Source organism: Lutjanus erythropterus, chromosome 1 (assembly GCF_056507025.1).
Source record: "Lutjanus erythropterus isolate fLutEry1 chromosome 1, fLutEry1.hap2, whole genome shotgun sequence".
Classification (NCBI taxonomy): domain Eukaryota; kingdom Metazoa; phylum Chordata; class Actinopteri; order Lutjaniformes; family Lutjanidae; genus Lutjanus; species Lutjanus erythropterus.
Window position 1 is genome coordinate 48,922,798 of NC_139317.1, and position 17,609 is coordinate 48,940,406.

At 39.6% G+C, this 17,609-nt stretch overlaps 1 protein-coding gene and 1 long non-coding RNA gene across 3 annotated transcripts in view; one reads left to right on the forward strand and one right to left on the reverse strand.

Annotated features, from left to right (window-relative positions):
- Window positions 1–17,609, forward strand: part of ano1a (anoctamin 1, calcium activated chloride channel a) — a 114,605-nt gene that overhangs the window by 34,531 nt on the left and 62,465 nt on the right. The gene's annotated exons all lie outside the window — the stretch shown is intronic.
- LOC146333412 (uncharacterized) lies at window positions 6,414–7,009 on the reverse strand. The gene is made up of 3 exons (XR_014771207.1): window positions 6,946–7,009; window positions 6,702–6,848; window positions 6,414–6,610 (listed from the first exon to the last, which is right to left on the reverse strand). It is a non-coding gene; the product is annotated as an uncharacterized LOC146333412 (long non-coding RNA).

Genomic DNA, 17,609 nt, shown 5'->3' on the forward strand with positions numbered 1-17,609 from the left:
TCCAAATGGCAGATATTTGATTATTACTGGCAGGATATATGATACCCCGGTTTTATTAGTGAACGTTTATGCCCCCAGTTGGGATAATGCAGATTTTTTAAAGATTTTTTTTTCTAATTTTCCGGACATGTCCTCACACTTTCTTATTTTAGGAGGTGACTTTAATTGTTGGCTCAATCCAGAGCTGGATCGCTCTTCTACAAAGATCACTTCACCCTCAAAATCTGCTAAGACAATCAGAGCCTTCATGAATGAGTTTTCCATCTCAGATCCTTGGCGTTTTTTTAATCCTACCAGTAAAGTGTATTCCTTCTTTTCACATGTACACCATACATTTACTCGAATAGACTACTTTTTGGTAGATAACAGAATTCTTTCTGCTATTAGCTCATCCTCATATGAAGCCACAGTAATTTCTGACCACTCTCCTGTCATTTTGGATATCTGATTTAGAGGTTTCATCCAACCACGTACCCCATGGCGTCTCAATGTGCGTTTACTTTCAGATAAAAAATTTGTAGATATGATTTCTAACCAAATTGATTTGTTTTTAAGTATCAATAAGACCCCTGAAATCTCTGCATCTGTATTGTGGGAAACTTTAAAAGCTTACATTAAAGGGCAGATAATCTCCTTCGCTAGTCATGAGAAAAAAACAAAAACAGAAAAAATTATCTGAACTAACAAACCGTATTGCTCAACTGGATAGTCTATATGCGGTGTCGCCAACCCCAGATGTCTATAAAGAACGCCTTTCCCTACAATCACAGTTCAATACACTGTCTGCAGATCATGCTGCTGAATTGATCCTTAAGTCTAGGAGTAATTATTATGAACAAGGGGATAAGGCTGGTAGACTGCTTGCTCATCAACTACGTCAGACCGCTTCTTCCCATCAGATTTCCCAAATCCGAACGTCCTCAGGCATCACAATAGACCCTGAAAAAATTAATGATTAATTTAAAAAGTATTTCGCTTCATTATACACTTCCGAATCCAGTTCTGACACAGAGGACTTGGATAACTTTTTTACCTCACTTGAAATCCCTCAGGTACAACCCAACATGATTGAACAGCTGGAGAAACCAATAAGCGCCACTGAACTTTCTACTGCTATTACATCTATGCAAGGTGGCAAATGCCCAGGGCCAGACGGTTATCCAGTAGAATTTTATAAGAAATTTCATCATAAATTGATCCCTCTTTTAATAGATATGTACAATGACTCATTTAAGTCCCTTAATTTGCCTCCAACACTCAATCAAGCCTCTATCTCTCTCATTCTAAAAAAGAATAAGGATCCTCTTGCCTGTTCCTCTTACTGGCCAATTAGCCTACTTAATGTTGATTTTAAATTGCTGTCTAAACTGCTTGCCCTGTGTTTGGAATCTGTGTTGCCGACCATTATTTCCCCTGATCAAACTGGATTAATTAAAAATCGCCACTCCTTTTATAATCTGAGACGACTCTTTAGTACAGTTTACCACGCTCCTGCGACCTCTGGGCCAGAAGCTGTGATTTCTTTGGATGCAGATAAGGCATTTGATCGTGTGGAGTGGAGATATCTTTTTTATACCCTAGATAAATTTGGTCTTGGTAAGAACTTTACTTCATGGGTGAAGCTACTATATTCCTCCCCCCAAGCTTCAGTGAGAACAAATAACACCCAATCAGCATATTTCCCTCTGCATCGCTCAACCCGGCAGGGTTGTCCACTGAGCCCTCTTTTATTTGCTTTGACCATTGAGCCTCTTGCTATTACACTTCGTCATAGCCCCCACATTACAGGCATTTTCAGGAATGGGGTAGAACAAAGAGTTTCTCTTTATGCTGATGATCTTCTCCTTCATATTTCTAATTTCTCAACGTCTGTCCCTGCAGCTCTCTCTATTTTTTGACTCATTTGGCGTTATATCTGGTTATAAATTGAACTTCAGTAAGAGCAAATGTAGCGATTTTACTACTGGGCTGCCCATCTTAGAATAATACAATCCTGGCTACAGTTCGACTCACACCACTCTATACCTGTCTGGCTCAAATTGGAAGCTGACTCTTGCCATCCAGTCTCCCTAGTAGCATTAGTTCATTCTCCCATTAAGAGTCCCTTCTCAAGCTACACGAAAAATGTAATAGTTAAAACATCTCTGAGAATCTGGAACCAATTCAGGCGTTATTTAGGCCTTCAGACCTACTCAATATTGGCCCCAATAAGGGCAAATTGTGCCTTTCCCCCATCTTTAGTAGATGGGGCGTTTGCGATTTGGTCTGACCTAGGCATTGAATTGTTTAAAGACCTGTATATTGACAACAGTTTTGCATCCTTTCAACAGTTGTCTGAAAAATTTTCCCTCCCTAAACAACATTTCTCCAGGTATCTCCAGATTCGCAGTTTTGTTAGTAACAGATTTCCTCAGTTTCCCAGGCTACCTGTTGAATCAGCATTGGACACATTCCTTAAACCAGCACCAGCTCTGAAAGGAATGATGTCACATTTTTACGCTCAGATTCATTCCCTACATTTGATTTGCTTAAATTCCATTAAATCACTCTGGGAGGCAGATCTCGGAGAGGAGATTACTGAGGAACATTGGGAGGATGCCCTTGATAAAGTACATAAATCATCTATCTGTGCAAAACATGGACTGATCCAGTGTAAAGTGGTGCATCGCACCCGCCTTACAAAGGTTAGGCTTTCTTGAATTTATAAAACTGTGGACCCAACATGTGACAGGTGTTACCAAGCTCCAGCGAGCCATGCTCACATGTTTTGGTCTTGTTCTGCTCTGCAATCTTACTGGAAGGAAATCTTCAGCTCAGTGTCCAAGGTTACTGGGAAACTGATTAAACCTAATGCTATGACTGCACTTTTTGGTGTTTCCTTGCCTTCAATGTCACTCTCCTCTCTAGAGGCAGCCTTTATAGCCTTTGTCACCCTACTAGCCAGACGCTTGATACTGCTCAAGTGGAAATCTTCAAGAGCCCCATCACATACAGTATGGATAAAAGAAATTCTTAATTGGGAACTTAACTGGAAAAAATCAGGTGCATAAGAAATGGCTCCCTGAGAAATTTTAGTAAGATGTGGGACCCTTTTTTTAAATATGAACAAGAGCTGGACTTCTGAGAGACCCCAGAGTGACTGATCGAGTACCTGAGCCGCAGTATTTATGAAATAATGAACAGTGGACTGACCAACTTTAAGATTGTATAATAATTATTATTATTATAATTATTATTTTTATTTATATTATTTGTTTTTATTTATTTATTTTATTATTATCATTTTAGTATTGCTTAGTTCTTGTCCTGTCCTGGATTTGTGTGGTTTTATTTTCTCCTTACATGTCTTTACACTCACTTTTGCTTTGTCACTATTGTACTGTCCAAATGTTACTGTATCGTTTATATTGTTGTCATTTATTTGTTTAACTTTGAAAATACTAATAAATAGATTTTGGAAAAAAAAAAAGAAAAAAAAAGCCATTGTGTCTGAGATTATAGACAATGATCAGTGTGGTTTTATACCAGGTAGGTTGTTGTCAGATAATATTAGATGGACTCTAAACATAATAGATTATGCTCAGAACAATAGCATAAGTCTGCTATTCTTGACGTTAGATGCTGAGAAAGCTTCAAGTAATGTATAAAAATCCAATGTCAAGAATAAAGGTCAATGGCACAATGTCTAGAAAGATTTTAATCCATAGGGGACAAGACAAGGAGACCCTCTGTCACCAATTATATTTGCAATCTGTATTGAGGCACTTGCTGAAAATATAAGAATAAATAATAACATTAAAGGGGTAAGTACAAAGGAAGAACAGCACAAATTGGCATTATATGCAGATGATGTGATTGTTTACTTAACCTCTCCAGACCGATCCTTACCAAACTTAATGGAAACAATTTCAGAATACAGTAAGCATTCTGGCTATAAGCTTAATGAAGGTAAATGTGAAGCATTAACTCTTAGGAAACAGATATAAGAAGAACTTAAAAATAGATAGAAATTAAAATGGGATTTAAAGAAAATTAAATATTTGGGAATTTACCTTACTGGAGATATAAAGAACCTCTATGTAGATAATTATCAGGTTTTGGAAGATGAACTGAGACAAGATTTAAATAGATGGAAAACTGTACCAGAACCAATACTGAGTAGAGTAGAAAGTGTGAAAATGATGATCCTTCCCCAATACCTGCTTTTATTCCAGGTTTTACCACTACCCATTCCACAATGTAGTTTTAAAAGATGGAATCGAATGCTTTCAAACTATATCTGGAATTATAAAAGGAAAAGGAGAAAACTAATAACTAATGCTAATACAACCTAAAGAAAAGGGTGGGCTTAACTTTCCAGATTTAATTACTTATTTTCATGCTATACAAATAGATATAATAATGAAATGGATGAATAATAAAGTGAAAACTAAATGGAAACTAATAGAAAAACAATCAATACAAATATCAATTGGAACATTACCTTACCTAAGTTTAACACAATGGGAATAATAGATGTGTAGAATACACTTTTAAAAATTGGAGAAATATTCGTGAAAGGTATGAGATTGACAAAAATTGTATATACTTGAGAGAGATGGCGAGTGATCCAGATTTTTTTGCCAAATAAAATGGATAAAATACTTGAAGAATGGGCAGCTAAGGGACTACAGATCTATTCACAGATGATTACAAATAATATGATAGATACATTTGAAACATTAGAATAATTTCTTTAAGTATTTGCAAATAAGGAGCCATCTCACTAAACAGCAAAGAGAGGATCAGAGTTAGGAGATACATGGCTTACTGGATTTTATAACCAAAAATAGAGACAGTAAAAATAGCAAAATTTCAAAGCTGTATAAGATCTTAAGAGAAACAAAAGTTAATACAGACAGCACCAAAGACAAATGGGAAATAGAAATGGCAATAACAATTATATAAGAAGATTGGGAAGACTCTTGTAAAAGAATCTTTGGGACAACACAATCAAAATACTGGAAAGAATTTGCTTGGAAAATTAACATGAGGGTTTTTGCAACACCAAAAATTACATCAAAATACAGTTTTTCAGGTAGTGCTGAATGTTTGAGGCAATGTGGGGAAAAGAAGCACATCATTCACATATTTTTTATTTCTGCCCTGTGTTGAAAAGGTTTTGGGGGCCAGTTCAGGAGGAAATTATAAGTATTTTTAATTTAAAGAAGGAGATAAATATTTGTATACAATAATACGGATAGCCGCATTAAAAGAGATTACACAGAACTGGATGAATATTAAGTCACCATCAATTAATGCCTGGAAATTAACAGTTGAAGATATTAAAGAAATTGAAAGAATTACTTACAGGTTGAGAAATAGGGAGGATGAATTCATGATAAACTGGAGTAAATGGGTCAAAGAAACATATGCAGTGGAATAAAAACATTCAAACTATATCTAAGAGAGTACAGAAGGACCCCCCCCCCCCCCCCCTTTTTTTTTCTCTTTTCTCTTTTCTTCTTTCCTTGTTTCCTTTTTTATGCCCCCTTTCTTTCCCATTTTTTATTATTATTATTATTATTTATTGATTTATTTTAATTTCTTTAATTTTGTCTGTAAAATACAAAATCTGTATAAATGTGGCAGGATGAATAAAATAATTAATGAGTTTGAAAACTTGTAATAGTAAAACCTGCAATAAAGAAAAATTTTTTAAAAATTCCGTTTATACTGGGCTTTTGTGATGCATATTACCAAAAATATTAAAACCAGTCAAATTACCCCAAACTAATTGCCACACAGTTAACGAGAGGACCCTGAGGGTTTGTGGCTTTGACTGTAGACATCCAGCTGTGTCTCCATGTGTTTGATCAAAGAGCACAACAGATACAAGTGATTACTTTGTGCAGATTTGAATAATCTATTCAAACTATTTTCATACCCTCTAAAAGGGTCTGATGTTAAGGTTTTTCCTACTTGCCCTGCAGGGAAAGTATTTCTCAAATCTACTTGCCCCATGTAAACTCCTACTTGCCCTACCTAGGATGTTCTTTTTCTGGCTCTGTGTTACATACTTTTGCAAAAGTGTGATAAAAAATAGGACACGCACATCCCCGAGGCCCACTGGGTTGGGTGCTGGATCACAAAAGTATCAAAAGCATGAAAAGGAGAAAGGCGATCCAGACACCAAAAGAGCTCCTGTATACAATTTTTTATTTAGCATCAGGGTTTTTCCTGGCTCAAATTGAGGCAGAGGTGGTACCATCCTGACCATGCGCCATGATGTGCATGTATTCTGTAAATTCAACTGACTCACTTTCTTTTACAGGCAACATATTTTAAGTTAAGATTTCCAATAAGAATATGACTATTATCATGTTAAAGCATTCATTTATTAAAACTATATACATACACAAATCAGGTGCCAACTTTAAAGTGAAAGTAAACTTTATCCACACATCTCGCAACCAGACACAGAACATTTCAGCCTCCTCTTTTTCATTCTGTAGAACCTCCTCATGCACTCCTTGTAGTCCAAGGCCTCCTGGTCTGATCCATCAATGGCCACCTTACAACAGACATCCAAGTGCCTCTCCTTCAGTCTGTTGCGCAGAGGTGTCTTCACCTTAAACAAAACAATTCATCATGCATTAAGTATTTTTGTATTTATTCTGATACAGACATGAAGAGTGATAGTGTTTTCAATCATATATTACAATTTTGAGTGCAGAGAAGAGCCTCTCCACATCTGCAGTCTGGACAGGGGCTGTGAGGGCGATAGCAGCTGCAAGGCTTAGGGTGGGATACAGCTCAGCAGATTCTGCAGATACAAGCCACAGAAGCACCTCCTCCAGGGATTTGGTCTGAATAAAAGCAGTGAAAACAAAGATGAATTAAATAATTCAGTAAAACCAGACTGTTGTGGTGGTGATACAGTTAATGTAACTTAATATATAGTACCTTCAGATCAGGACTCCCCACTCTCAGTCTGTATGAGCTCCACTCAGACAACAGGTCAGACTCCTCAGCCAGTGTCCTCATCTTAGCATCACCATAGTCTGTACTAGAGTTGGCTCTGTGTTTTTGAGAAGATCTGGAAAGAGGAATAAAAAATGATGTTTCTGTAGAATGTTTTACATTCTGAATTAAACACTCAGGAGACACCGAGTAAGTTCCTTCATGGATGCTTTACTTCCGATTCACAAGTGAACCCCCAAAACAGACTTCTTCTTCTTCTCTTCACCTTCTCAAGCCCCCTCTAACAGCGCCGCCTAACGGGCACACATACCATTACACTGAACATCAGTACATCCCCCTCTTTTAGCTGACAAACCATCTTTCTCTACTTTTAAGGTTGAACTGTGCTGAACTAAAATAACTTCAAAACAATAATCGCTCCCATCTTATTCAGATATTCATGCCTGAACATTTTCAACTCAGACTGAGTAACTTTAGAACACAATGTATCACATCCTGTTTTAGGAAGAACAAACTGTTAGGCACATACATTTTTTTTTTTAAGGCCAGGGAAAACTCCCTGGACAACTAGAATGTTTATTCACAAGTCCAGTCTATCTGGAGGACGGGAAACCCTTCCTGACCTGGTCACTGTTTCACCTGAGTCTCCCTGTCTTGGATCAGTCTCTGTCTCATCAGAGCAGGACAGACCTCTCTCGGGGAGCACCGTCAGGTGAGCCCTGTTTCTCCTTAAGCTCCCTTGGTCTGTGTCCACATTGTAAGACCTTGGTGTTGAAGCCGGTCCCTGGACAGTAGCTGTGGTCTGCGCTGTTCTAATCCACACTCTCTGTCCTGGAACCAGAACTGGTAAGGCCTTTGTTTTATGTCTCAAGTTGAAAGACTGTCTCTGTTTCTCTTTTATTTCCTTGTCTTTTTCCCTGAAAGCTCTGAGGTTTGGCCAGACTGGTTTCAGCGTTTGTGGAGCAGTTGGAACTGTTGATCTTATCCTCCTCCCCATTAGCAGTTGCGCCGGACTCAGCCCGTGAGCCAGTGGCGTAGCTCTGTAAGCTAAGAGAGCTTTTTGAGGGTCTGGGTTTTTGCTGAGCAGCTGTTTAACTGTGCGGACAGCTCTCTCTGCTTCCCCGTTGCTCTGGGGGTAGCGAGGGCTGCTGGTCTTGTGACTGAAACCATAATCCTCAGCAAACCTGGCAAAGTCTGTCGACGCAAACTGCGGGCCGTTGTCAGTTATCAGGATTTCTGGTACTCCAAATCTTGCAAAAATTACCTTCAGTCTCTCCACAGTTGTAGATGTTGTCAGGGTTGGGAGGTTTGCTATCTCAATATATCGGGAATAGTAGTCTACCACCACGATGTAATGGCCATTCTTCCACTGAAAGATATCAGCTGCCACTTTTTGCCATGGCCGTGCAGGTAGGGGCGTGGTCATTAAAGGCTCTGTCTTTGACTGTGAATACTGGCAGCAGATTTCACATCTTTCTACCATTACTTTAATCTGTCTTGTTATCCCTGGCCACCACAGGGACTCTTGTGCTCTTGCTACACACTTGGTCACTCCCTGGTGTCCTTCATGTAGCCTGTCCAGCATTTCCCCCTGCATGCATCCAGGGATGAGAATCCTCACACCTTTGAGAAGGAGGCCCTCTGCCATGTGGATGTCATTCCTCTCTGGTCAAAATGGCAGAAGGTGCTCAGGGACACTTCTCCTGTGAGGGGGCCAGCCTTTTTCTGTTAACGTTTTCAGCTGCCTACAAATGCTGTCTGTGTTCTGAGCTTCCCTGATGCAAGCTAGTTTACATTCAGTGGCAGGCAAATGTTGCAGAATATGGTTAATATAGGCACAGCATTCGTTCTGCAAGCTACTGTTGGCCTCTCTGTTCTCAAGTCCTTGGGGTGCTCTCGAGAGAGCGTCAGCAGTGACAAGTTGTTTGCCTGGGACATGTATGATCTTGTAGTTGAACCTCAGCAGTCTTAGCCTAAACCTGAGAATTCTTGGGGGTAGATCATCTAAAGACCGAGAGCCTAGCAGTGAGATTAATGGTTTGTGATCAGTTCTCACTGTGAATTCCAAGCCTAGCAGATATGAGCTGAGTCGCTCACAGGCCCATGTTACTGCTAAAGCCTCTTTTTCTATCTGTGCATACTGGACCTCTGTAGATGTTAGGCTCCGTGAAATGTACACAACTGGTCTCCAACTACCATCTGCTTGTTGTTGCAGGAGGACCGCCCCAAGTCCATATGAAGATGCATCTGCGGATACCATTGTCTCTTTCTTAGGGCTGTACTGTGCTAGGACTGGGGGTGAACTTAGCTCTTTTTTGACATTTTCAAAGGCCGTTTTCTGTTGTGCGTCCCATGTCCATGTACTGTCACTTTTTAGCAGATCACGCAGGGGTTTTGTGAGGGCTGGTAGGCTGGGTGAAAACTTGCCGACATAATTTACCATTCCCATGAAACGGCGGACTTCTTCCACGTTGCGAGGTTCTTGCATTTTCTCAATGGCGCTGATTTTGTCTGGATCAGCCTCAATGCCTGCTGCACTTATGTTATGTCCTAGGAATTTCACCTTCCCAACTGCAAACTCACATTTTTCATTGAGAGTGAGGCCAGCTTTTTCACACTTTTTAAGTACTTCCTGCAGCCTTTCGTCATGCTCTGCCTCGTCTTTTCCATAGACTAGGATATCATCTGCATGGCACAGGGCACCCTCTGCCCCAGCGATGATTTGGGAGATTCTCAACTGAAAATGTTCAGGTGCGGAAGAGATACCAAAAGGGAGTCTCTGAAAGCAGTATCTTCCGAAAGGGGTGATAAAAGTTGTTAGAGGCTGTGATTCTTCATGCAAAGGTACCTGCCAAAACCCAGACGTTGCATCTAACTTCGAGAAGACTTTTGCTCCCTCAAGCTGTGCCAGCGTCTCATCGACTGCTGGCAGTATGTGTCTTTCCCTGCAGACACTGTCGTTAAGTCGGGTGAGGTCCACACATATACGGGGTTTTTGTTCGGTTTGGGGACCACCACCATACCCGCACACCATTCAGTCGGCTCCTCGATTTTTCTTATGACCCCCAGTGCTTCCATCCTGTCTAACTCTTCTTTAACCTGGTCTTTCATGGGCAATGGGACTCTGCGTGGAGCTGAGAGTGCATACGGAACTGCTCCATCTTTCAATTTTATCTTGTAGCTTCCCTGTAGCTTTCCTAGCCCTGAAAACACTTTTGGGAACATAGCTCTGTACTGGTGGCTCATCTCTGATCTCTCCCCTTGGACTGAAGCTACCTGTTGAATCAGGTTCAGCTTTATTAGAGCAGGGAGTCCCATTAGAGGCATCACTAGGTTTGCCACCACATACACGTCCTGCCTTGTTGTCTTTCAGTTTTGATGCGTGCTCTCATGGTGCCCAAAACCTGTAATGGGCAGTTATCTGGACCTTTAATCCTTTTAGGTGGTTTCTTCAACCTACCATCACGTACTCTAGAGTACATGGAAGCTGGAATGGCTGTAACTGAGGCTCCTGAGTCCAGTTTAAATGTTATCTTCTCTCCATTCAGGCTGATTTCTTTTAACCATACGTCCTCTGTTCCTTCTGTGTTAAGTGTCCCCATGAAGGCTATATCGACTGTGTCACAGTCCACAATAGCTTCCACTCTTGTAGATGATCTGCAGACTGCAGCAAAATGTCCCTTTTTTCTGCATTTTCGACACTCGGCCTCTTTGGCTGGGCACTGTTTCCATGGGTGTTGTGGTGTTTTACCACACCTCTTACATTTCTCGGCATAGTATGTCTTATTTACTGTGTTTGGCTTGGACGTTGACTGCTCTGGCCTGCGTGGGGGAGCTTGTCTATATTGTGTTCGTCCTCTACCTGTGTTTATTATGTCCACATTAGCACCTTTACTGTCTGCGTGTGTCCCTCGTAGCATTTGCTGTTGTTTTCTAACTTCTTCATGCTGCCTGACCTGCGTTATTGTTTTTGCCAGTGTCAAGTCGGGGTCTAGCTGAAGCCTCTCTGACAGTTTAGAATCTCTTATCCCGACCACTATGCGGTCTCTTATCATTTCCTCCTTTAATGCACCAAATTTGCAGTGTTCTGCCAGTTTATGCACATCCGTGATAAAGTTCTCTGCTGACTCTCCCTGTTGTTGCTGTCTGCTATTAAACTTGGCGCGCTCGTATATGACATTGTGTTTACCCACAAAATGTTCATCAAAAGCTTTTGTCACCTCTGCATAGGCAGCCTTCTGTTGGTCCGTCAGTGGCAGTGTACTGAGAATATCGTCGCTCTTTTCGCCCATTACATACAGGAGCGAGTTGACTTGGTAATCTTCGGCTTTTCCATTTAGCCCTGATGCCAGTCTGAACCTCTCGAACCGTCTTATCCATTGCGACCACGAGCTGGGCTCCTCAAAATTGAAGTTAGCGGGAGGTGCGATGGAGAATATTTGATCCGTCATTTCCCCGTCCCTCTCTCTCTCTGGGCTCCGGTGCGGGTCTGCTGCTCACCGTTCGCTATGTAGCTTAAGCCTAGCCTCCGCGCCAGCCAGGTAGCCGATGCTTGTTACTATCGGGCTATCTCGGGCTCACTGCACTCAACTAACACTGCCGAACGCCTACTTTATACTCACAGTAGGTTCGCCGCTTTCTGACACCATGTAGAATGTTTTACATTCTGAATTAAACACTCAGGAGACACCGAGTAAGTTCCTTCATGGATGCTTTACTTCCGATTCACAAGTGAACCCCCAAAACAGACTTCTTCTTCTTCTCTTCACCTTCTCAAGCCCCCTCTAACAGCGCCGCCTAACGGGCACACATACCATTACACTGAACATCAGTACAGTTTCAATCACATACACGTTGGCTTTGCGTTGTTATGCTCCTAATTGGAAACGGATTTAAGTACCCTCACCTCGCCGACTCGTCCTGTCCTGCATCCTGACCCTCGCTATCACCAGTACCTTGTGAACTACTTTCAGACGTGACACAAATTTCCACAAAGTTGTCACCACTATGAATTATTACATTTTAACTGCCTGTTACGTTAATTTCTCTGCTCTGTTTCACCTGGACTCTTGACTTTCGTCCTCATGAGGTCGCTTTTTAAAGTAGTGGCTGATTTTGCCTGCCATATCTGCAACGCTAAAAATCATAAACGTTACTCTGACACGGAGGAAACTTTTTTTAAAATAAACACGACATGCTTGGATGCAAAAAAACAAGCAATACTTACCTGTTTGTACCATCCGCCAGGGAAAATCAGGACGCCGATAGCACCAACTAGCGAGAAAAAAGTGGAAAAAACACGATTCGATCTGTTTCTTCTTCGGTAGTTGCTTCAGGTCTTTCCGGTGCACTGCTGTTGATATAGCGCCTCCATAGTGGCGCAACGCTGCAACTGCAGTTAAAATATGTAGCTGCCGCAGAGGGACATCGATCGCTCAATCAACACAGCTGGAGCTTTACGCTGTGTTGAGCGATATCAATCGCTCTGGCTGGGGGCGGCACAAAATTAGCTGGAGGCGGCCGCCACACAATTTTGAACGCAGGAAAAACCCTGAGCATGACGTTTCGAGCTTGACGCTCTTCCACAGACTGCTAATCATTAGAACAGAGTCGCCATCTTAAATACACGTAATGCAAGGGTTACACCACATGGTACAATAGCAAGAGTGCAATTCTGCCATTTGATAAAAATAGTTAGTGATATATGCAATCATGTATAGAAGAAAAAAATATATAATATGTAGACAAATATATATATGTTTAAAAAATATGTGGAAAAAATATATAGAGAGAATTTTATACACATATAGAGCTACAACACCCCACCGCATAAAGGTCAGAAGATATGAGTCAGGTCATTGCAGTTCTGCACGAATATGATCAAGTACAAAAACATGTCCACCATTCCTTCCAGTATAATGACATTCACTAGTCACAGTACAACAATATATATACACACACATACATCTACCCATATACCCATAATGATATAAATGACATTTACATAATATATACACAATTTTTACAAAGTATATGTAACTCCTACAGCTCAACTCAGCTAGCTACTCAATCCTGTAATCCTACTCAATCAAGTAAAACATAATGATAATAGAAAATGATCTGAGTTGGTGCCTGCCTGATCGGGCATGTTCTGGGCAGGTTTTGCTTGCCTGCTGGTCATTTTTAGTTGCCTAGGGCCTTCAGGCAACCATTAATGTCAGATCCTGGTTGGACAGCCACTCTGGTCCAGGATGAAACATCTTGCAAAAGTGTTGGACAAATTGCAGTCATCTTTGGTGCTGCTAGTCAAGGTCCCTGAAATGAATAACTATTAGAATAGATTATATAAAATCTATATTTTATTTATTATCATGTTATATCTGCAGTTATCTGTTATAACTGGAGGACCAAACAGCTTTTCCCCTTTTCTTCTTTTATTTTGAAGGTGCATCAATTTAGTTTGACAGTTCCTTTAGTTCCATCAGTTTCATTAGCAGTGTGTTAGCCATTAGGTGTTAGCCAAAGATCACCAGTCATTAGGTGAAAAACCTTTAAATTAATTAAAGAAACACAGAAAAAGAAACAGATTTTAAATACTGCTCATGCTGTAGACATTATTGCAAGTCAATTTAATATTAAATACATGTAAACAGGAAACAGAAAAATAAATACCCCAAATAAATATTGTCAAACCCATGAAAGTGTCTTTTATCTTAAATTATACATTAAATGCAAATAAAGTGACCTATTGCTGCTTCATGTTAGATGATGTATAAATTTTACTGAAACATATTTTAACACTTACTGTATTTAAACATTTTATGATTAGAAATATTTACTGTAACATTTTAGATAATTTTTCTTTATCATACTTATTTAAATTAATATCAAATGTTTTTAAATTATGCAGGCTCATGTTTTCACTACCCCGCGACCCTTCGGGAATAAGCGGTTACAGAAAATGAATGAATGAATGGTGTTTTTACTAATGAAATGCTTTTAAATTATACACACAGTTAAAATCACAATACAATTAACTTGTTTTATCCTTCATAAATTTTCCAAATTTGTGATCAAAGTGAAGCACTTTAAATGCACTTAATAAACAACCAACAGTATAACATAACCCATTTCTTAGCATAAACAAACTGGCTGGCAGCAATAATATCCCACAGCAAACAGTTTATCATTTTAAACTGCACCATCTTACCGGCTCCTTCTCTGGCTTTTGTAGACGTCTCTGCTCTGCACAGGCCTACCTCAGGTCACAAACTAATGAATAAACAGCCTCCTTTTTCTTTATATTGTATAGATGAAATAGAATAGATTGCCATGAAATTTGGAACCGATAATCATGTTCCCATCAGGATCAATTTTTACCTCAACTTGTATTAAACTTTCAGTTGGTTTGCTTCAGAGTGGAGCTGCTACTATGGCTGTAGTCTCTTAGACTTGTAATTCTATGGTAGACTATATATAGCACATTACATTTTTAGATGTTTGTGTTTATGTAAACCAACAGTTGTTTATTCTCTCTTTTGTATTTAAGCTCTATTTTTTGCCATTGTATCCACTGTTGTTTGGTGCCACGATGATATAATTTCCCCTAAGCATCATAAAATTTAATGTAATGTAATCACAGCAAAGATTTATTTGAAGTTTACACAGGATGATAAACAGCTAGCCTATAGTGCTGTGTGTCAGCTGGCTAGGGGTCAGGGGAAGAAGCCGAGGATCTGTGTGTGTTTGACCGCTGTGAGCCTCATGGTTCTGTCAGATGGCCTGCAGAAGTGTGTTACTGTGACCTCAGGCAGCACGGACACACACACACACACACACACACACACACACACACACACACACATACACAGGGTGAGCAAACCTACAAACAGCCATTCTCCACTCAGCTGTAATCAGATGGATAAGACCAGACAAGGTCAGACACAGGACTTTTCTCTAGAATGAGACTAGATCATATCAGAAATCAAAAATCAACATTGTTGGTTGTGCTTTAGTGTGTTGCAGTGTTTTAACAGAAATGAGAATGATGTACAGTACAGTCAAACGTCCATATTTCACATCATTTTGATCACTGATATTTTCTTCTATTTTCTTGAATTATTGAATTCTAGTCTAAATCATGCTGCATATGTCTTCACACTGTGCTGTTCATCACATAACTCCACATTCATTGTACTGACTTTTCATTTTAAGGTGAACAGTCTGTTCAAGAAAGGTTCTTCCCTGGAGTACTTCTTTTACATAGCTTGCAGATATTCCTTGTTATAGCTTTAGGCTCAGGTGTTTGGCTCAGGTGTTTGGCTAAAACTTACAGTATTCCCAAATAGAAGATGTTGATCAGCTGTTGTGCTCTCTTGGGATACTATAATTTAATAACAATGTATTTATTTTATAAATAATAAATAAGAATTATTAATTGTGCATTGATTATGATAAAATATTATAATATAACACTTACTTTATAATTACCATATTTCTAGTAGGTTATTTCTTATTTTAAAATTGAACATAATTTATTGATTGATAATGATAAACACAGCCTGGAAAAAATACTGTGTATTAAGAATCATTTGAAGCCATTAATCATAGTCTACAGTCACCTAAATAGTATTTAAAATGTCACTGAAACATGTCATTTTGCGCTGTGCAGTACAAATATTTCACATTAACCTACAAAATATGACAACAACTCATTAAGTGCTTCACCTTTTCAGACCACAGAGGATCACAGTGTCTGCGGGTAAACAACTCAGAGCTGGTATTAGCTGCCACCCTACTATAAAGTGTAGCTAACATTAACAGTGGAAGCAGCAGCAGCTGCTCTGCTTGCAGGATAATGTCCATATTTGTGCTGAAAGTGGTCACATGTTGCTGCAGTCGAGTGGTTATATACCAGTTTAGTATGTCACAGTCTACATTCACATCATTTGCATTTTCTAGATTAAAACACTGCCAAACCATGCTGACTTTACGAGCTATCATTGGACCAACTTTGCTGATATAAACATCCAGGGTTGCCTTTGCCATCGGTTCCAGGCTTGTTGTCAGTAACGTCACCAATTACAATAATCTAAACCACTGTGGTACCAAATGACGTCAACAACAATCAGGTGTGCTTACCACAACCTTTTACAGAACAGCTGCCTTAGAAGGCATACACATAAAACAGGACCCTGTGTGTTTCTGTGCAGAGCAGAGTGACTGTCACACAGACCACAGCAGCAGAGCCAACAGGTGAGGGAGAGGTAGACTGTGGCAGAGCGAGTGAAGAGCGTCTACCAGGCGTAGCTAATTGATAGCGGATGGCATTGCTCTCTCAATGGATAAAAAAGTCGCAGCCATTCCTTCACCCTGCCAAAGTGAAGTGTATGTGTGGGAAACACTGTAATCTGCCTGGCTAGGGAAATGTTAAAAGGTATTTTTTTCAGAAATGACCCCACACATGGCAGGTTGAGGCCATGTGAATATACTAAATAAACCTTTACCTATCTGGCTTCTTATTTTCTACATGCTACTGGATGTGTATAAAAGTATAAGGTGACATTTGTGCAGGGATGCTGCACATCAATATATTATAGGCCTTTATAATGCCACAGTGGTATGGGGACAACAAGAGCCTTCATGTAATACCAGTGGGAACTGTAAAACATGGATACATGGCTTTCTAAATTAAATATTTCATAACATGGAAAACAACATGATTCAGCTGTAGAAGGACATGTTTGTTGTGTCTTGAACAAGATATTGCATATGCTGAGCACTATGTTTTCTCCACTGAATGTCTCTGAGGACAGTAAATGGTGTTACATGGCAAGTGTGGAAGTGTATTGTGCCCATGAGTGCATTAGTCCAGTGAATATACTGCATATACTGCAGAGAATGAATAGCAACCATCAGTTATGTTTTCTAGTCCTCCTCCTTACCCAGTGCTCTCAGTCTGCCACTTACATTCCATCTTTGTTTGTTTGTGTTCAATGCATATTATGATATTATTCAAGCCCTTCAGTAAGTAGCAATGTTGCAATCACAACAATAAATGTGAATTCAACCAGTCCCTGTGAATTTTGTTCAAACTTTTCTGCAAATTTGACCAACCTTTGTTGCTTCATGCAAGTTCTACCAATCATTTTGTTTGGGTTTTCATTGTTATTGAAATGTATCAATGCTCTATGCACGTTTATTTTTAGAATTCTGTGCTGTTTTGACTGAGTTTGAGGTCAAAAAGATTTTCTTTGTGGAATAGCCCCAGGTGCACTTCTTCATTTACAAATAAAACAGATTTTGTTAGTTTTTGTAAACTTGAGTCTTTTTGGTAATGTTAATTAGAACACTCAGAATAGAGCGCAGAAACAAGTTACCTTTGATTTTAATAAATTATACAAAAAAATATATCATTGTTTTGCAAGTCTCACTTGCACCTGCAATTTTATTGCCAAAAAAGCCTAAAAACATTGCAACATGCATCACAATTTTGAAGAAAAGCTGTTTGAAGAGAAGTCATCAAATCAGGCATTTTAGATGGCAACAATCCCAAAATCCTGGAGGGACTGATTATTTAAAATTATATAGATGTTTACAGTGACATATTGATGGGAACAACTTGTGGTTTTCCCAGGAAGGGAGGT